This window comes from Bufo bufo, chromosome 4, assembly GCF_905171765.1.
Source record: "Bufo bufo chromosome 4, aBufBuf1.1, whole genome shotgun sequence".
Taxonomy (NCBI): domain Eukaryota; kingdom Metazoa; phylum Chordata; class Amphibia; order Anura; family Bufonidae; genus Bufo; species Bufo bufo.
In genome coordinates this window covers 23,151,330-23,173,580 of record NC_053392.1, presented here as the reverse complement: position 1 = coordinate 23,173,580, position 22,251 = coordinate 23,151,330, and positions in this window count along the sequence as shown.

Genomic DNA, 22,251 nt, shown 5'->3' with positions numbered 1-22,251 from the left:
GTTAGTTAGGTGGGCGGCGGCGCGGGCATTTTATGCAAGCTCAGTGCACAACCACATTGAAAGTCACAATTTTTTTGGCAATATACAACATCTGGATTAGTCAGTGTGCAATTTAAGCTAGAAAATCACCTATCATTTTCTGGGGTTTTAAAAACACACTTTTTTGCCAAAAAAACCTTATTTTCCAGATCTGCAAGTGTAAAATTCAAGTTTAATATATACAGCTTTCATATTCTGTTACCAAAAAAACACTTTTTTGGCAATATACAACATCTGGATTAGTCAGTGTGCCATTTAAGCTAGAAATACACCCGTCATTTTCTGGGGTTTTAAAAATACTTTTTTTTCAGGCCTTGTAGTATCAGCACGTGTGAAATTAATCGTTTGGGCAAAAAAAAAATTGTTGGCAGCCTTTGATGCAGATGTCATTGTGAGATACATCCTTAATACATCTGAGTTAGATTCAGCCATTTGAAATACCGCCATTTGGTGCACCAATATTTAATTCAGGCCTACACTGGTTCAGGCCGTGTGAGATACACCCTCTACATACCGGGGTTTGATTCAGGCATTTGAAATACAGCCATTTTGGGCAAAGAAATCTTTAATTCAGGCCTACAGTGGGTCAGGCCGTGTGAGATACACCCTGTATATACAGGGCTTATATTCTTTCATTAATAAAACACCCTCTTTGGGGCAAAATACACAATATTTCAGGCCTTGCAGCATAAGCACGTTTGAAATTCCTCGATTATATACCGTTGCCATATTGAGTTACTAAACAAACACACGTTTGGGCAACAAAAGTTTATTTGGTAGCCTGTGGTACGGCCAATCAAGAGAAAAGAGGAGGAGAAGGGGAGAGGGTAACAGAGTGTATATGTTACCTGGATCCTCCCCGGTGCATGATCGCGCGCAGATGCATATGCCGGAACAAGCTGGCGTGCCGGTAAAGCAAGTGCGCATGCGCAAGATAGCGCCCAATCCGGAAGTCAGCGCCGCGATGCGCTCCAAAGACCGGATACGCAGCCCAGCGTCAACGTTACAACCGGCCGCCAGCCTGCGCCAAGGCTTTCATCTGCTTGTTCCGGCATATGCATCTGCGCGCGATCATGCACCGGGGAGGATCCAGGTAACATACACTCTGTTACCCTCTCCCCTTCTCCTCCTCTTTTCTCTTGATTGGCCGTACCACAGGCCTATCTAGTTATGATTTAATTTCATTGACTATAAATGTTGAAACAATCATGTGAACATTCATGGACCTCTGAGAAAGCTAGCATTTGCACTAGCGATACGCGTCAGGTTCCTTTGGCTCTCCTCACTGATGGACTTTGGTTACTCTATGTGCTACCACTGTGTTCCACGATAAGTATTTTGTTCAAGTCTTGCAGATATTTCACTGTTGTCCTGTTGGGGTATCATTATTGCTTGGTGGTTCCATTTATGCACTGTAGCACTTTATTTCCTCATCTGTGAGGTTTACCTTGTTCATCCATGTTTTTAAACTATCTGTCTTAATAAAATCATGTTTTACGTCTTGGAGGTGCGGCTGAGTTTTGGTATTTCTTTCTCTAGAGTTACTCATGTTTGCTTTTTTTGATACCAGGCCTGAACTCCGTTCTATATTGTCAGGTGTGACCCTCGTTGTTTAGTTTGGAGTTTCAGCTGCAGCACGCACGGGTGAGTCGCTTGGCGAAACAGCACCACTTCACCACCAATGACTGGGCCTCCATGCGAGACCTGTGTTCCTTGTTGCGCTGTTTCGAGTACTTCACCAACATGGCCAGTGCCGATAACACCGTTCTCATCGTTACTATCCCACTTCTATGCCTCCTTGAAAAAACACTCTTGGCGATGATGGTAGAGGATGTGGCACAGGAGGAAGAGGAAGAGGGATAATTTCATAGGGTTTCCGGCCAGTCATTCCCAAGTGGCTCCGAGGGTGGGTTCCTGTACCCACAAACCCAAGGTACACAATTGTCCAGCCAGGGCACAGTTCTGGAGGATGAGGAGGTGGAGGATGAGGAGGAGGAGATGGAGAAGGAAGAACCATGTTCACAGCAGGGTGGCACCCAGACCAGCTCATGGCCATCACTGGTGCGTGGATGGGGGGGATACAGAGGAAACAGACGATACACCTCCCACAGAGGACAGCTTTTTGTTGCCTCTGGGCAGCCTGGCACACATGAGCGATTACATGCTGCAGTGTCTCCGCAACGACCGCCGAGTTGCCCACATTCTAACTTGTGCTGATTACTGGGTGGCCACGCTGCTGGATCCTCATTACAAGGAGGCACCGTCAGCCCCTCAGAAGGCAGGGTTAGCATGGCCGAAATGTGGAAAAGCTTTGTGAGCACGCCAGCACCACCAGCTGATATGGAACGTCTTAGCAGGAGGCAGCATTTCACCAACATGGTGGAGCAGTATGTGTGCACACGCCTACACGTACTAAATGACGGGTCTGCCCCTTTCAAACTTCTGGGTCTCCAAATTTAGCCTGAGCTTGCCCTTTACGCCTTTAAGGTGCTGGCCTGCCCCGCAGCCAGTGTATTATCTGAACATGTGTTTAGCACGGCAGGGGACGTCATCACAGATAAGCGCAGCCGCCTGTCTACAGCCAATGTGGACAAGCTCACGTTTATTAAAATGAACCAGGCATGGATCCCACAGGACTTGTCCTTACCTTGTGCAGAATAGACATGTATACCGGCACTAACCAGCCATTGTTATACTGCAGCGCAATTGCTCATTCTTTTATTTTGGATATTTCACACTCTTTTAGAGTGTACCCTAATTTAAAAAAATAAAATTATAACCAAAAACCTGTGTTGGCTACCTCGTCCTCCTCCACTACCGCTTCCACCTACACTGCCTCCTCAAACTCCTACTCCAAATGGAACTCCATCTCATAAATCAAATATTTTTTTATTGTTTGTATTTATTTTATTTTATATCATTTCACTACATTTTCAGTTGCATTTTTTGGTGAAATTCACCAATTTTGGGTGTAATATACCCCTCCTCTACCTAGTTGACAGCTTAATAAATTTCAATAATTTTTCTGTTACATTCTTGGGTTGACATTATACAATTTTAGACGTGAATAAACCCCTGCTATGCATAGGTGACAGGGAATAAAATTTAATAAATTATTCAGTAATTAATGCACGCCACATCCTTTCATTCAATGCTTAAACTTTGAAAAGTTGTCACACTTTTATGCTTTAATAATTTCTCCCATATTTCAACTCTATAATTTTAAATTTTAAAAAATTAATCCTCCCTTGGATGTGGTCTCTCTTTCTCACACTCCCTCTCTGGCCTGGAACCCTGATTCCCCGTCACCCGTGATCACCATGGTAGGCGCATAAAAGAACATCGAAAGTTGATAGAGCAGATATCAAATTGGATCGTGAACATCACGGGGACGTGCGACATGGTGGGGCAGTAAGTGTGCACACGCCTACATGAACTGACTGACAGGGGTCAGCCCCTGCAACTTCTGGGTCCCCAAATTGGGCTCATGGCCTGAGCTTGCCCTTTACCCCTTGGAGGTGCTGGCCTGCCCTGCAGCCAGTGTATTGTCTGAACGTGTGTTTAGCATGACTGGAGGGAGGTTATCATAGGTTATATTTCCCAATGTTTTGGGGTGTACCCTAATTTTAAAAATAAAATTTTAAACCAAAAAGCAGTGTAGGCTACCTCCTCCTCCTCCACCACCGCTTCCACCTACACCGCCACATCCACCGCCTCCTCAACCTCCTACTCCATATGGACCTGGTCCTCCTATTAATCCTCCCTTGGATGTGGTCTCTCTTTCTCACACTCCCTCTCTGGCCTGGAACCCTGATTACCTGCCACCCATGATCACCATGGTAGGCGCATAAAAGAACATCGAAAGTTGATAGAGCAGATATCAAATTGGATCGTGAACATCACAGGGACATGCGACATGGTGGGGCAGTAAGTGTGCACACGCCTACATGAACTGACTGACAGGGGTCAGCCCCTGCAACTTCTGGGTCCCCAAATCGGGCTCATGGCCTGAGCTTGCCCTTTACCCCTTGGAGGTGCTGGCCTGCCCTGCAGCCAGTGTATTGTCTGAACGTGTGTTTAGCACGACTGGAGGGGGTTATCACAGGTTATATTTCCCAATGTTTTGGGGTGTACCCTAATTTTAAAAATAAAATTTTAAACCAAAAAGCAGTGTAGGCTACCTCCTCCTCCTCCACCACTGCTTCCACCTACACCGCCACATCCACCGCCTCCTCAACCTCCTACTCCATATGGACCTGGTCCTCCTAGATCAAGATTATTATTTCTTATTTTTACCTACTTTATGTTATTTTAATTAATTTCCCTATCCACATTTGTTTGCAGAGCACTTGCCATGCTCTTAACCACATTTTGATGCAACCACACCTAATAACCAGCCCAGACCTGGTGCATTTCCTTTACAGCGCTCAGTTGGTCCCTATCAGGGTTGCGTTGGAATGGTAAGACTGTTCCATACTTTTTAAGCCATATCTAACCATTTATCTCTACGTGGCGCGTTTTCATGTAAATGATTTATCAGTAAAAGTTATTTTTTAAGCTCCCTCATTACTGCTATTGTTTTCCAAAATGCTAGTGGGAGCTCCCTTATCTATTACTCATTGTCATACATATGGTTTTCTCCACTTTTGATGTGACCTATAAACTGCACCACTCAATTGAAAAGCAAACTGAAATCTTTTTAGGTGGAGGGAAGAAAGCAAAAAAAAACTAAAATAATGTGGTTGCAAAAGTGTGCACACCCTCTTATAACTGTATAACTGAGGATGTAGCTGTGTTCAGAATTAACCAATCACATGTTAAATAGGAGTCAGCATACTCCTGCCAGCATTTAAAGTGCCTCTGATTAACCCCAAATAAAGTTCAGCTTCTCTAGTTGGTCTTTCCTGAAATTTTTTTAGTCGCATCCCACAGCAAAAGCCATGGTCCACAGAGAGCTTCCAAATCATCAGAGGGATCTCATTGTTAAAAGGTATCTGTCACGACCGCTATCCCAGCAGCAGTCGTGTCGCACCAGACAGAGGGGAAGGGGGACCCTTATCTACGGATGGGAAATAGAATGGCCACCCCTGACTAACCCTAAGCTGGCACCTGTCTGCCCTGATACCCTAGACGGGGTGTGAACCCATGCGGCGAGCAGGATGCCTAAACCCTCAGTCACCCTAACAAGACTAGACTGGGGAAAGGCCGATGGGAGCACTAGTCACCATCACTCACGTCTAGGAGAACAACAGGGGAAGACAGCAACAAACAAACAATCTATAGCAGAGATAGACTTATCCAGTCACGAGCAGAGAAGGCGATCCCAAACACGACAGTCCACGCCGCACAAGAGCTCCACAGCAACACCGTCAAACGATCTCCTTCAAAGGTCAGAATAGCACTGGAAGTAAGGACTATATCTGGCAATGACTGCAAGTGAAACTGAAACTAATATAGTAGCTGGGAGTGGCAGACAGGACTCACCTGAGAAGGATGCCTACAAACTCCCAGTCAGGACAAAAAGGTTCACAAGGCAAAACCCGGATGACATACCCTGAACCACGTAGCAAACTCACAAGCTATCGCGAGTAGCAAGTCGATGCGACCTTCTCCTCCCAGACCTGTCTGGATCAGTCACAGTCGTGACAGTACCCCCCTTTCTACGAGGGGCCCCCGGACCCTCAAGACCAGGCCTCTCCGGATGGGAGCTATGAAAAGCCCGAATGAGTCTGTCCGCTTTTATCTCTGATGCTGGAACCCACATTCTCTCTTCGGAACCATAACCTCTCCAGTGCACCAGGTACTGAAGAGAGCGGCGAACATGTCGTGAATCAACAATCTTTTCTACCTGAAACTCAAGACTGCCATCAACAACCACCGGTGGAGGCGGTAGTGGCAATGGTTCAGGAGGTTCTACATATCTCTTAAGCAGAGATCTGTGGAAGACATTATGGATCCTTTGAGTCTGAGGTAGCTCCAGATGAAAAGCCACCGGGTTAATGATCTTAATTACCCTATAAGGACCAATAAATCTCGGACCAAATTTCCACGAGGGAACCTTCAACTTGATATTTCTGGTAGACAACCACACCAAGTCATTCACCCCGGACCTTCAGAGCGCTTCCTATCAGCCGCACGTTTGTATCTACCACCAATTCTCTTTAAACTTTCTTGCACACTCTGCCACACTGAAGAAAGTGAAGACGCAAATCGTTCCTCCTCGGGAATCCCAGACGGCCCCCCCTCACTAAACGTACAAAACTGAGGATGGAAACCATGCGCACTAAAAAATGGTGACTTATCGGTGGACTCTTGACGACGATTATTAATGGCAAACTCAGCTAACGGTAAATAAGATGACCATTCCTCCTGATTTTCGGAAACAAAGCATCTCAAATATGTCTCTAGGTTTCGATTGGTACGTTTAGTCTGACCGTTGGACTGTGGATGGAAAGATGAAGAAAACGACAGATGAACCCCTAAACGAGAACAAAAAGCTTTCCAAAATTTTGAAACAAATTGGGTACCACGATCCGAAACAATATCGGAAGGGACCCCATGAAGCTTCACGATGTGGTCAATAAAAACCTGAGCCAGTGTGTTAGCATTAGGCAATGCGGCAAGAGCAATAAAGTGCACCATTTTACTGAATCTGTCAACAACTACAAGAATAACAGTCTTCCCCACTGATACTGGTAGATCCGTAATGAAATCCATTGATAGGTGCGTCCAAGGCCTGTTGGGGATGGCCAGAGGTAAAAGACGCCCTGCCGGACGAGTATGATCTACCTTAGAACGAGCACAGGTAGCACATGCAGACACAAAATTCAACACCTCCTGGCCACCAGAACCGACAAGACACTAACTCAGAGGTTGCCCTACTACCTCGGTGTCCTGCCAGTGGGGAGTTATGGTGTTCTTTTAGTATCTCCAGGCGTAAATTTTCTGGCACAAACAGTTTACCCGAGGGGCAGGAGGCCGGGGCGTCCCCCTGAGCTTCCAACACCCTCCCCTCCAAACCTGAGTGTAATGCAGAGACCAACACCCCCTTTTTCAAAATGGGCTCTGGTACATCAACATCACCCCCTCCAGGAAAACTTCGGGACAATGCATCCGCCTTAGTATTTTTTGCCCCCAGGCGATAGGTTATTACAAAATTAAACCTAGTGAAAAATAACGACCACCGAGCCTGTCTAGGGGTGAGACGTTTAGCAGACTCCAGATATAATAAGTTTTTGTGATCAGTAATCACCGTGACGGGATGAACTGCCCCCTCCAAAAAATGACGCCACTCCTCAAAGGCCAACTTAATAGCCAAAAGTTCCCTGTTGCCAATATCATAGTTCCTTTCTGCAGTAGACAATTTCTTCGAAAAGAAAGCACAGGGACGCCATTCACCAGGGGACGGGCCCTGAGATAGTACCGCTTCCACCCCCATCTCTGATGCGTCAACCTCTACAATAAAAGGAAGCGAGACATCTGGCTGTACGAGAATAGGGGCCAAGATGAATCTCTCCTTCAGAGATGCAAAGGCAGTTTTGGCTGCATGTGACCATTTGGAAAAATCGGATCCCTTTCGGGTCATGTCCGTCAGTGGTTTGACCACCAAGGAATAGTTCTTTATAAACTTTCTATAAAAATTGGCAAACCCCAGGAAGAGTTGCAATGCCTTCAGGTTCTCAGGCAGATCCCAGTCCATAATCGCCCAGACTTTCTCTGGATCCATGCGGAAACCTGAATCTGACAACACATACCCCAGAAATGGCAGTTCTTTTACGGCGAACACACATTTCTCTAATTTAGCAAACAATTTGTTGGCCCTTAATATCTGCAGCACTTGTCTCACATGGATCTTATGTGTATCCAGATCCGGGGAATAGACCAGGATGTCATCAAGATATATCACAACAAATCTCCCGATAAGGTGACTAAAAATATCGTTGACAAAATGTTGGAACACCGCAGGCGCATTAGTAAGACCAAATGGCATGACCAGATTTTCATAATGCCCTTCCGGAGTATTAAAATGCCGTTTTCCACTCATCCCCCTCTTTGATGCGAACCAGGTTATAGGCTCCTCTGAGATCCATTTTGGAGAACCATTTAGCACCAGCAACCTGATTAAAGAGGTCGGGAATGAGAGGAAGAGGATAGGGATTTCGGATAGTTATCCGGTTTAATTCCCGGAAATCCAGGCAAGGACGCAGGCCCCCATCTTTCTTTTTAACGAAAAAGAACCCTGCAGCCACGGGTGAAGAAGAGGGTCTGATGTGTCCTTTAGCCAAACTCTCCGAAATATAATCTTGCATAGCCTTCCTCTCCGGGCCGGAAAGATTGTATAACCGGGTTTTAGGTACTTTTGCCCCAGGTAATAGATTAATCGGGCAATCATATGGACGATGAGGTGGTAACCCCTGACAACCCTTCTCAGAGAACACATCCATAAAATCTGACAGAAAGGCAGGTAAAGATGTTACAGAGAGTGTAGAGCACCTACTACTCAAGCAGTTGTCCTTACAATGTTCACTCCACTCCACAATCTCCCCGGCCTGCCAATCCACCACTGGATTATGAGTCACCAGCCAGGGAAGCCCCAATACCATAGGAGCCGGAAGACCGTCCAGGACATAACAAGAGGTTTGCTCTTTATGGAGGTCCCCTACCTGCAGATGGATATTATGGATGATCTGAGTTAACTCTCTCTGAGTAAGAGGGGAGGAGTCGATGGCAAAAACAGGAATAGTTCTGCGTACCGGTTCCGGAGTAAAACCCAGACCCTGAGCAAACCGTGAATCCACCAAGTTGACCCCCGCCCCACTGTCCAAAAAGACGGAACAGATCTCAGTCTTATTGCCCGCCTCAACGGTAGCGGACAACAAAAACTGAGACATGCGTGTGGAGGAAACGAATACGCCCAGACTGTTATCCTCCGCACAATCTGGGGACTCTAGTTTTCCGGCGGCTCCTTTGTTTGTGGTCTCTTGGGTTCTGAGGGACAAACCTTTACAAAATGACCCCTCCCCCCACAACGAAAACAAACCTCTAACCTACGGCGGAACTTAGGAGGATTCACCCGTCTAGTGGCGCCCCCTATTTGCATTGGTTCGACTGGATCATAGCAAACCGATCCCTGCCCTATAGAGGCCTCCGTAAAATGTATTAGTCTCTCCCTGAGTCGTCTGTCGATTCTTATGGACAGAGACATAGCAGCCTCAAGAGACCCAGGGACCTCGTATACCGCCAGCGCGTCTTTTAATTTTTCAGATAACCCCTGGCAGAACTGACTCCTAAGGGCCGAGTCGTTCCATAATGTATCAGTAGCCCACCTACGGAATTCAGAACAATATAGTTCAGCAGACCGGTTCTCTTGCCGAAGTCTACGTAGTTTAGACTCAGCCAGTGAGACCCTGTACGGGTCATCATATACGAGACCCAGGGCTTCCAAAAACTCCTCCACTGATCGTAAGGCCGGAGAGTCTGATGGTAGGGAGAAAGCCCAAGCCTGCGGATCTCCTTGCAGGAGAGAAATTACAATGCCCACCCGTTGTTCCTCACCGCCGGAGGATCTAGGGAGTAACCTGAAGAACAATTTGCAGGCTTCTCTGAAGGTTACAAATTGGTCTCTCCCTCCTGAGAACCTATCAGGTAAAGCCACTTTTGGCTCAGGAGTACTTTGGTTTCCCGTAGTAACGGTTGAACCCAAGGACTGCTGCTGCTGCTGCAGCACTGTTGCTTTTATTCCTGCCACTTCAAGGGATAACCCCTGTAATTGTTTCGCCAAAACCGTAACCGGATCCATAGTGGAACAGAAAAAATACAAAGCAAAACAGCAAGCAAAAAAAAAAAAAAAGAAATGTCACTTTTTTTTTTAAAAGGCCAGATATACTGTCACGACCGCTATCCCAGCAGCAGTCGTGTCGCACCAGATGGAGGGGAAGGGGGACCCTTATCTACGGATGGGAAATAGAATGGCCACCCCTGACTAACCCTAAGCTAGCACCTGTCTGCCCTGATACCCTAGACGGGGTGTGAACCCGTGCGGCGAGCAGGATGCCTAAACCCTCAGTCACCCTAACAAGACTAGACTGGGGAAAGGCTGATGGGAGCACTAGTCACCATCACTCACGTCTAGGAGAACAACAGGGGAAGACAGCAACAAACAAACAATCTATAGCAGAGATAGACTTATCCAGTCACGAGCAGAGAAGGCGATCCCAAACACGACAGTCCACGCCGGACAAGAGCTCCACAGCAACACCGTCAAACGATCTCCTTCAAAGGTCAGAATAGCACTGGAAGTAAGGACTATATCTGGCAATGACTGCAAGTGAAACTGAAACTAATATAGTAGCTGGGAGTGGCAGACAGGACTCACCTGAGAAGGATGCCTACAAACTCCCAGTCAGGACAAAAAGGTTCACAAGGCAAAACCCGGATGACATACCCTGAACCACGGAGCAAACTCACAAGCTATCGTGAGTAGCAAGTCGCTGCGACCTTCTCCTCCCAGACCTGTCTGGATCAGTCACAGTCGTGACAGTGTCAGTCAGGAGAAGAGTACAAACAAATTTCCAAGGCATTAGATATACCATGGAACACAGTGAAGACAGTCATCATCAAGTGGAGAAAATATGGCACAACAGTGACATTACCAAGAACTGGATGTCTCTCCAAAATTGATGAAAAGACGAGAGGAAAACTGGTCTGGGAGGCTACGAAGAGGCCTACAGCAACATTAAAGGAGCTGCAGGAATATCTGGCAAGTACTGGCTGTGTGATACATGTGACAACAATCTCCCGTATTCTTCATATGTCTGGGCTATGGGGTAGAGTGGCAAGATGAAAGCCTTTTCTTACGAAGAAAAACATCCAAGCCAGGCTACATTTTGCAAAAACACATCTGAAGTCTCCCAAAAGCATGTGGGAAAAGGTGTTATGGTCTGATGAAACCAAGGTTGAACTTTTTGCCCATAATTCCAAAAGATATGTTTGGCCCAAAAACAACACTGCACATTACCAAAAGAACACGATACCCACCATCAAGCATGGTGGTGGCAGCATCATGCTTTGGGGCTGTTTTTCTTCAGCTGGAACTGGGGCCTTAGTTAAGCTAGAGGGAATTATGAACAGTTCCAAATACCAGTCAATGTTGGCACAAAACCTTCAGGCTTCAGCTAGAAAGCTGAACATGAAGAGGAACATGAATCCGATTGAAAATCTGTGGGGTGATCTGAAGAGGGCCGTGCACAGGAGTGCCCTTGCAATCTGAAAGATTTGGAGTGTTTTTGCAAAGAGTGGGAAAATCTTGCCAAGTCATTGTGACTTGGCAAGATTTTCCCACTCTTTGCAAGGGCATCTGCCATGCTGATAGACTGATACCCCAAAAATACTGAGTGCTGTAGTAAAATCAAAAGGTGCTTCAACAAAGTATTAGTTTAAGGTCTCATGCACACGACCGTTGTGTGCATCTGTGGCCATTGTTCCGTTTTCAGTAATTTTCTGCGGACCCATTGACTTTCAATGGGTCAGTTGAAAACTCAGAAAATGCACCGTTGTTCATCCGCGGCCGTGATCCATGTTTCCTGTCCGTCAAAAAAATAGGACCTGTCTTATTTTTTTGACGGACAACGGTTGACGGACCAATTCAAGTCAATGGGTCCGTGAAAAAACACGGATGCACACAAGATTGGCATCCGCGTCAGTGATCCGTGGCCGTAGGCTACTTTTACACAGACGGATCGAAGATCCATCTGCATAAAAGCTTTTTCAGAGCTGAGTTTTCACTTCGCGAAAACTCATATCCGACAGTATATACTAACACAGAGGCGTTCCCATAGTGATGGGGACCCTTCAAGTTAGAATATACTAAGAACTGTGTACATGACTGCCCCCTGCTGCCTGGCAGCACCCGATCTCTTACAGGGGGCTGTGATCCGCAAAATTAACCCCTCAGGGGTGCTGTCAGGCAGGAGGGGGCACCCCCCCTCCCTCCACAGTTTTAAATTCATTGGTGGGCAGTGTGCCCCCTCTCCCCTGCATTACATTCATTGGTGGCCAGTGCGGCCCCCCTCCCTCCCCTGTATTACTGTACATTCATTGGTGGCCAGTGCGGCCCCCCCTCCCTCCCCTGTATTACTGTACATTCATTGGTGGCCAGTGGGCCCCCCCTCCCTCCCCTGTATTACTGTACATTCATTGGTGGCCAGTGGGTCCCCCCTCCCTCCCCTGTATTACTGTACATTCATTGGTGGCCAGTGGGCCCCCCCTCCCTCCCCTGTATTACTGTACATTCATTGGTGGCCAGTGGGCCCCCCCCTCCCTCCACCTCCTAATTAAAATCCCCCCCATCATTGGTGGCAGCGGAGAGTTCTGATCGGAGTCCCAGTTTAATCGCTGGGGCTCCGATCGGTAACCATGGCAACCAGGACGCTACTGCAGTCCTGGTTGCCATGGTTACTTAGTAATTCGGTCACAGACAGCGAAGTTAAGTATAATGCTTCTAAAATTGCTAAGTAACCATGGCAACCAGGACTGCAGTAGCGTCCTGGTTGCCATGGTTACCGATCGAAGTCCCAGCGATTAAACTGGGACTCCGATCGGAACTCTCCGCTGCCACCAATGATGGGGGGGGATTTTAATTAGGAGGGGGAGGGAGGGTGGCCCACTGGCCACCAATGAATGTACAGTAATACAGGGGAGGGAGGGGGGGCCCACTGGCCACCAATGAATGTACAGTAATACAGGGGAGGGAGGGGGGCACACTGGCCACCAATGAATGTACAGTAATACAGGGGAGGGAGGGGGGCACACTGGCCACCAATGAATGTACAGTAATACAGGGGAGGGAGGGGGGGCACACTGGCCACCAATGAATGTACAGTAATACAGGGGAGGGAGGGGGGGCCCACTGGCCACCAATGAGTGTACAGTAATACAGGGGAGAGAGGGGGGGCCGCACTGGCCACCAATGAATTTAAAACTAGGGAGGGAGGAGGGTGTGCCCCCTCCTGCCTGGCAGCACCTGATCTCTTACAGGGGGCTATGATACGCACAATTAACCCCTCAGGTGCGGCACCTGAGGGGTTAATTGTGTGGATCACAGCCCCCTGTAAGAGATCGGGTGCTGCCAAGCAGCAGGGGGCAGTCATGTACACAGTTCGTAGTATATTCTAACTTGAAGCATCCCCATCACTATGGGAACGCCTCTGTGTTAGAATATACTGTCGGATATGAGTTCACAATCTAACTCATGGTGATGGGGACGCTTCAAGTTAAAATATACCATCGGATTGGAGAAAACTCAGATCCGATGGTATAATAGGGACTCCTGACTTTACATTAAAAGTCAATGGGGGACGGATCCGTTTGTAATTGCACCATATTGTGTCAACGTCAAACGGATCCATCCCGATTGACTTGCATTGTAAATCAGGGTGGATCCGTTTGGCTCCGCACGGCCAGGCGGACACCAAAACCAATTTTTTCCTTCATGTCCGTGGATCCTCCAAAAATCAAGGAAGACCCACGGAAGAAAAAACGGACACGGATCACGGACCTACGACCCCGTTTTTGCGGACCGCAAAAAAAACCGGTCGTGTGCATGAGGCCAAAGGGTGTGCACACTTATGCAACCATATTATTTTATTTAGATCTTGTAGTGTGTCATAAATCCCGGGGACAAATTCAGTCCAGTATTCAAAGTATCAAGCAGTGTTATAAATTTCGATTCCCAAATTATTCTAGCTCTTTGGGATTTGAAGTTACCTTTTAATATGAGAACTTTCATGTGTCCTGTGCTACAGAAATGCTTAGCGACAGGAAAGTGCAGCTGCTTCTCTTTAATTGTTTGGTGGTGGGACCTCATCTTTGCATTGAGTTTCTGTCCTGTTTCTCCAACATAGAGGCCTCCAACAGGAAATTTAGTGCAGAGAATCAGATAAACAACATTAGCTGTAGAACACGTGAATGTCCCAGGAATGTTATAGTCCTGCTGTGTGTTGGGGATCCAGATCTTATCTGTTGTCATTATATGGGAACAGGTTTTGCATCTTCTTATATTACAGGGATGGGGTTCCTTTATCCGTGATACATGGCCTTGAACTTGATCTGATCAGAATATTCCTTAGATTTGGAGGTTGTCAGTAATCTAGTAAGGGGGGATCTGGGAATATTGTTTTTAGTTGTTCATCCCTACCTAGGACATGATGTAATATTTTGGCAGCTTTCCTCAGTACCTCTAGTAGATCACAACCAGAGATACGCGCTGGTTCTGTTTCTTTTCATTGTATTGGAGAAGTTGACTTCTGGGTATCTTGGTGGCTCTTGTGATTTGATCTTCAATTGAAGCAGGATGATAGCCCTGGTGTAAAAATGTCTTTCAGATATTGTATGTTTGGGGTAGAAGCTGTCCCATTTGAGGTATGTAGGCCGATCAATAGGTTTTCAATACAGGGATGTCTGTATTGAGCCGTCTAGAAGTTTTATGGTGGTGTCCAGAAAACTGACTTCTGTGTGTGAATAGTTGAGGGTCAGATTTATGGTGGGATGGAATTTGTTGAATTGTTCATAAAATTTTATTAGTTCATGTTCAGAGTCGGCCCAGATCATTAGGATGTTGTCAATGAAACGGAAGTAGGCCAAGGGTTTTTTGGGGCAGGATACCAAAAAGGCATTTCCCAGTTTTGCCATGAAGAGATTTGCATATTGCGGTGCCATTTTACTGCCCATGGCGGTCCCAGTGCATTGTAAATAGTGCATTATAAAAAAGAAAAAACTGAGGATGACAGGCAAATTTATAAGATTAGGCAAAGAGAGGCCAAACAAGTTATAAGAGCTTGTAAAGCACAAGCAGAAGAGAAATTAGCCCAGTCAGTGAAAAAAGGCAATAAGGCATTCTTCAGATACATAAATAAAAAAAAGGAAACTAAAACAAGGAATTAACAAATTAAAAACAAAAGAAGGAAGGTATATGGAAGAAGATAAAGAACTAGCTGACTGCCTCAATGAATACTTCTGTTCAGTTTATACAAAGGAAAATGAAGAAAAAGGACCTCAGTTAGGAAGGAAGACAAATTAATCTTTTGATGCATGTGTCTTTACAGAGGAAGAGGTTCTAAGTCAGCTGTCTAAAATTAATACAAATAAGTCACAGGGGCCTGATGGGATATACCCAAAGCTATTAAAAGAGCTCAGCGGTGAACTAGCAAAACCATTAACAGATTTATTTAACCAATCACTGGTAACAGGAGTCGTCCCAGAAGATTGGAAATTGGCAAATGTTGTGCCCATTCACAAGAAAGGTAGTAGGGAGGAATCGGGCAACTATAAGCCAGTAAGCCTGACATCAATAGTGGGGAAATTAATGGAAACCATACTTAAGGAGAGGATTGTGGAACATCTAAAATCCCATGCATTAAAAGATAAAAAACAGCATGGGTTTACTTCAGGGAGATCATGTCAAACTAATCTTATTGATTTTTTTGATTGGGTGACTAAAATAATAGATGGCGGAGGTGCAGTAGACATCGCTAATCTAGACTTTAGTAAGGCTTTTGATACTGTCCCACATAGAAGGCTTATCAATTGCAGTCTTTGTGCTGTGACTCCCATATTGTTGAATGGATTAGGCAGTGGCTGAGGGACAGACAACAGAGGGTTGTATTCAAAGGAGTATTTTCAGACCATGGTCTTGTTACCAGTGGGGTACCTCAGGGATCTGTTATGGGAACCATATTGTTTAATATCTTTATCAGCGAAATTGCAGAAGGCCTTGATGGTAAGGTGTGTCTTTTTGCTGATGACAAAAAGATTTGGAACAGGGTTGATGTTCCTGGAGGGAAACACCAAATGGAAAAGGATTTATGAAAACTAGAGGAATGGTCAAAAATCTGGCAACTCCATTATTAGGGGAACAGATAGGGAAATCTGTCACAAAGTGTCATGGTCTTACCTTCTTGCTGTTCTCCTTCGTTTGACATGTGCTGGCGGCCATCTTGGTTTCTGGGTTTCTTGTAGCCTCCCACCCTGCGGCTCCTCCTTCCCACTGGGAGGAGCTGGATGCCTAGCTCATATATATAGGAGGTCTGTGGCTTCAGTTCCTTGCTTGGTCCTCCTGTGTTCACATGCTTCTAGACTGCTGCTGCTTCTGGTTCCTGATCCTGGTTTCGTCCGACTACCCTGCTGGTTCCTGATCCTGGTTTCGTCCGACTACCCTGCTGGTTCCTGATCCTGGCTTCGTCTGACTACCCTTCTGGTTCCTGACCTTTGGCTTCGCAAAGACTCTGCTTCGGTTTCGCCATCCGTTTGGACTTTTGCTTTACAGCTTTATTTTCAATAAAGCCTTCTTATTTTCACTTCCTCGGTTCCTCGGCCTCGTCCGGTCCAAGTGGGCAATCGTGAGGAGTATGAGGTGAGCAATATCCTGGACTCACGCCTGGTCCGCGGTCGGGTGCAGTTTTTGGTCCATTGGCGTGGTTATGGTCCAGAGGAGCGTTCCTGGGTTCCCTCCGCAGATGTCCATGCTCCTGCCTTGCTCCGAGCCTTCCACGCACGCTTCCCTCTGAAACCGTTCTTTACTCCGCGGAGGAGGGGTCCTTGAGGGGGAGGTACTGTCATGGTCTTACCTTCTTGCTGTTCTCCTTCGTTTGACATGTGCTGGCGGCCATCTTGGTTTCTGGGTTTCTTGTAGCCTCCCACCCTGCGGCTCCTCCTTCCCACTGGGAGGAGCTGGATGCCTAGCTCATATATATAGGAGGTCTGTGGCTTCAGTTCCTTGCTTGGTCCTCCTGTGTTCACATGCTTCTAGACTGCTGCTGCTTCTGGTTCCTGATCCTGGTTTCGTCCGACTACCCTGCTGGTTCCTGATCCTGGTTTCGTCTGACTACCCTGCTGGTTCCTGATCCTGGCTTCATCTGACTACCCTTCTGGTTCCTGACCTCTGGCTTCGCAAAGACTCTGCTTCGGTTTCGCCATCCGTTTGGACTTTTGCTTTACAGCTTTATTTTCAATAAAGCCTTCTTATTTTCACTTATCTCTTGTTGTACGTCTGGTTCATGGTTCCGTGACACAAAGACTGTGATCGCCGAACAGTGTGCTGTCTCCCCGGCGCTAGAGTTAGACACATCGCGAATCGGGTTGAGAGATTACTGGGAGGGGCTGGAGAAGATCCAGTGGTTATGGTCCATATCGGAACCAATGACAGAGTTAGAGGTAGGTGAAGAGTTCTTAAAAATGATTTCAGGGATTTAGGTCAAAAGCTTAGGGCAAGGACCTCAAAGGTAGTATTTTCCTAAATACTGCCTGTACCACGAGCCACACAAGAAAGGCAGTGGGAGATTATGGAGATTAACAAGTGGCTCAAAAACTGGTGTAGGAAGGAGGGGTTTGGGTTCCTGGAGAACTGGGCCAACTTCTCTATCGGCTAAAGGGTCTATCGTAGGGACGGGCTGCACCTCAATGGGGAAGGGGCAGCTGTGCTGGGGAGAAAGATGGCTAGAAGGTTGGAGGAGTGTTTAAACTAGGGACTGGAGGGGAGGGAAATTACACGATGGGAGGGGAAGATAGTGCAGCTAGAGACCGGGGGCAAGGTAGTGGGACTGGGGGAGGAATGGAAGGAGGGACTAGAACAGCTCAGAAGGAAAGGTGTAGGGTAAAAAATATACTTAAACCTCTCAAATGTATGTATACTAATGCCAGAAGCCTGACTAATAAAACTGGGGAGCTGGAATTAGTGATGTGTGAGGAGAACTATGACATAGTGGGAATAACTGAGACATGGCTGGATGATAGCTATGACTGGGCAGTTAATGTACAAGGTTACAGTCTGTTTAGAAAGGATCGTCAAAACCAGAGAGGGGGAGGGGTTTGCCTTTATGTAAAGTCTTGTCTAAAGCCCACACTCCGTGAAGATATAAGAGGGACATGAACATGTGGAGTCACTGTGGGTAGAGATACATGGAGCTAAAAACAACAATAAATTACTAATAGGAGTTTACTATAAACCACCTAAAATGCCAGATTCCACAGAAAATCTACTACTAAACGAGATAGATGAGGCGGCAAATCATAATGAGGTGGTTATTATGGGGGACTTCAACTACCCAGAAATAGACTGGGAAACAGAAACTTGTATATCTCATAAGGGAAACAGGTTCTTGGCAATAACCAAAGACAATTACCTCTCCCAACTGGTTCAGGACCCGACTAGAGGGACGGCCATACTGGACTTAGTATTAACCAATAGGCCTGACAGAACAATTATCATTCAAAAGAGCATTTCTACAGGGAGGAACAAAAATACCAAACTTCAAAAAAGCTAAATTTAGCCAACTAAGAGAGGCCATAGGCCTAACTAACTGGGACAAAGTCCTCAAAAATAAAAATACAGCCACAAAATGGGATATCTTTAAAAACATCCTAAAATCTCATTGTGAGAGCTACATACCGTATGGGAATAAAAGGTTAAGGAACAAAAAGAAAGCAATGTGGATAAATAGAACTGTAAAGAAAGCAATAAATGACAAAAAGAAAGCATATAAATCACTAAAACAGGAGGGTAGCACGGAAGCACTGAAAAACTATAAGGAAAAAAATAGAACATGTAAAAAACAAATAAAAGTGGCCAAACTAGAGACCGATAGATTAATTGTCAAAGAGAGTAAAACTAACCCTAAAATGTTCTTCAATTATATAAATGTTAAAAAGTATAAATCTGAAGGTGTCGGCCCTTTAAAGAGTAATGAGGGGGGAGTCGCAGAGAGCGACGAGGAGAAAGCAAAGCTATTAAATATTTTTTTCTCCAATGTATTCAATGAGGAAAATAAACTGTCAGATGAAATGCAGAATGTAAAAATAAATTCCCCATTAAAAGTGCCCTTTCTGACCAGAAAGAAGTACAACAGCGACTTAAAAAGATTAAAATAGACAAAACACCAGGATCGGATGGCATACACCCCCGTATCCTAAGGGAATTAAGTAATGTCATAGCCAGACCCTTATTTCTGATATTTGCAGACTCTATACTGACAGGGAATGTCCCACAGGATTGGCGCATGGCAAATGTGGTGCCAATATTCAAAAAGGGTCTAAAAACAGAGCCTCGAAACTATAGGCCGGTAAGTTTAACATCTGTTGTGGGTAAACTGTTTGAAGGTTTTCTGAGAGATGCTATCTTAGAGCATCTCAACGGAAATAAGCAAATAACGCCATATCAGTATGGCTTCGCGAGGGATCGGTCATGCCAAACTAATTTAATCAGTTTCTATGAGGAGGTAAGTTCTAGACTTGACAGCGGCGAATCAATGAATGTCGTATATCTGGACTTCTCCAAAGCATTTGACACTGTACCACATAAAAGGTTAGTATATAAAATGAGAATGCTCGGACTGGGAGAAAACGTCTGTATGTGGGTAAGTAACTGGCTCAATGATAGAAAACAGAGGGTGGTTATTAGTGGTACACACTCAGATTGGGCCACTGTCACTAGTGGGGTACCTCAGGGGTCAGTATTGGGCCCTATCCTCTTCAATATATTTATTAATGATCTTGTAGAAGGCTTGCATAGTAAAATATCAATTTTCACAGATGACACTAAACTGTGTAAAGTAATTAACACTGAAGAGGACAGTATACTGTATATATACTACAGAGGACAGTATACTGTATATATACTACAGAGGACAGTATACAGTAGGTGTTTGTGACATTGTGTTTTCAGCACGACAGCGTCGCGCTGATACTCGGCGACGTGGTGCCGAGATCTCGCACTCACTGGGATAGCGACAGCACATCCCAGCAAGCGCGTCATAGAAGAGGCGGGAGATCCGACTTGGATTCCCGCCAATTCTACACGTGTGCGGCGTTTGTTATGAATCCTGAGGGGGAAGTCCCCGCCGGATTTTAAATAAAAATCCGGCCTGGGTCCCGCCCTCAGGAGCATACCGGGCCCTTAGGTCTGTTATGGGTTGTAAGGAGAGCCCCCCCTACGCCGAAAAAAACGGCGTAGGGGGTCCCCCTACAATCCATACCAGACCCGTATCCAAAGCACGCTACCCGGCCAGCCAGGAAGGGAGTGGGGACGAGCGAGCGCCCCCCCCCCCCCTCCTGAGCCGTACCAGGCTGCATGCCCTCAACATGGGGGGTTGGGTGCTCTGGGGCAGGGGGCGCACTGCGGCCCCCCCACCTCAGAGCACCCTGTCCCCATGTTGATGAGGACAGGGCCCCTTCCCGACAACCCTGGCCGTTGGTTGTCGGGGTATGCGGGCAGGAGGCTTATCGGAATCTGGGAGCCCCCTTTAATAAGGGGGCCCCCAGATACCGGCCCCCCACCCTAAGTGAATGAGTATGGGGTACATCGTACCCCTACCCATTCACCTGCAAGAAAAGTGGTAAAAACACAAATAAACCACACAGTGTATTAAAATATTTTATTTTTCTGCTCCGGAGGCCGCCCCCTGTCTTCTTTATTAGCTCTTTTACCAGGGGGGGCTCTTCTTCTTCCGATATCCCGACGGGTCTTCTCCGCTATCCGGGGGGGGTCTTCTCAACTCTCCGGGGTTCTCCTTCTGTCTTCTCCTTCTGTCTTGTTGTCTCCTTCTGTCTTCTGTCTCCGGGGGGGGCTCTTCTTCTTCCGATATCCCGACGGGTCTTCTCCGCTATCCGGGGGGGTCTTCTCAACTCTCCGGGGTTCTCCTTCTGTCTTCTCCTTCTGTCTTGTTGTCTCCTTCTGTCTTCTGTCTCTGGGGGGGGCTCTTCTTCTTCCGATATCCCGACGGGTCTTCTCCGCTATCCGGGGGGGTCTTCTCAACTCTTCGGGGTTCTCCTTCTGTCTTCTCCTTCTGTTCTTCTTCTGTCTTCTCCTTCCTTCTTGTTGTCTCGGCGCACCCCGGTTCTTCGTCTCGCGAGACTCGGCGCACCCCGATTCTTCTCTCTGTTGTTGACTCGGCGCACCCCGGTTCTCGCGAGACGAAGAATCGGGGTGCGCCGAGTCTCGCGAGACGAAGAACCGGGGTGCGCCGAGTCAACAACAGAGAGAAGAATCGGGGTGCGCCGAGTCTCGCGAGACGAAGAACCGGGGTGCGCCGAGACAACAAGAAGGAAGGAGAAGACAGAAGAAGAACAGAAGGAGAAGACAGAAGGAGAACCCCGAAGAGTTGAGAAGACCCCCCCGGATAGCGGAGAAGACCCGTCGGGATATCGGAAGAAGAAGAGCCCCCCCCGGAGACAGAAGACAGAAGGAGACAACAAGACAGAAGGAGAAGACAGAAGGAGAACCCCGGAGAGTTGAGAAGACCCCCCCCGGATAGCGGAGAAGACCCGTCGGGATATCGGAAGAAGAAGAGCCCCCCCTGGTAAAAGAGCTAATAAAGAAGACAGGGGGCGGCCTCCGGAGCAGAAAAATAAAATATTTTAATACACTGTGTGGTTTATTTGTGTTTTTACCACTTTTCTTGCAGGTGAATGGGTAGGGGTACGATGTACCCCATACTCATTCACTTAGGGTGGGGGGCCGGTATCTGGGGGCCCCCTTATTAAAGGGGGCTCCCAGATTCCGATAAGCCTCCTGCCCGCATACCCCGACAACCAACGGCCAGGGTTGTCGGGAAGGGGCCCTGTCCTCATCAACATGGGGACAGGGTGCTCTGAGGTGGGGGGGCCGCAGTGCGCCCCCTGCCCCAGAGCACCCAACCCCCCATGTTGAGGGCATGCAGCCTGGTACGGCTCAGGAGGGGGGGGGGGGGCGCTCGCTCGTCCCCACTCCCTTCCTGGCTGGCCGGGTAGCGTGCTTTGGATACGGGTCTGGTATGGATTGTAGGGGGACCCCCTACGCCGTTTTTTTCGGCGTAGGGGGGGCTCTCCTTACAACCCATAACAGACCTAAGGGCCCGGTATGCTCCTGAGGGCGGGACCCAGGCCGGATTTTTATTTAAAATCCGGCGGGGACTTCCCCCTCAGGATTCATAACAAACGCCGCACACGTGTAGAATTGGCGGGAATCCAAGTCGGATCTCCCGCCTCTTCTATGACGCGCTTGCTCTCCATCGCGGCAAGCCAGCTCGGCGCTGGCTCCCGCGATGGGGCTCGTATGTGCTCAATCTCGCCGAGAAATACGGCGAGATTGACACAAAATCGGGTTCACCTACTGTACTACTACAGAGGGATCTGGATAGATTGGAGGCTTGGGCAGATAAGTGGCAGATGAGGTTTAACACTGAC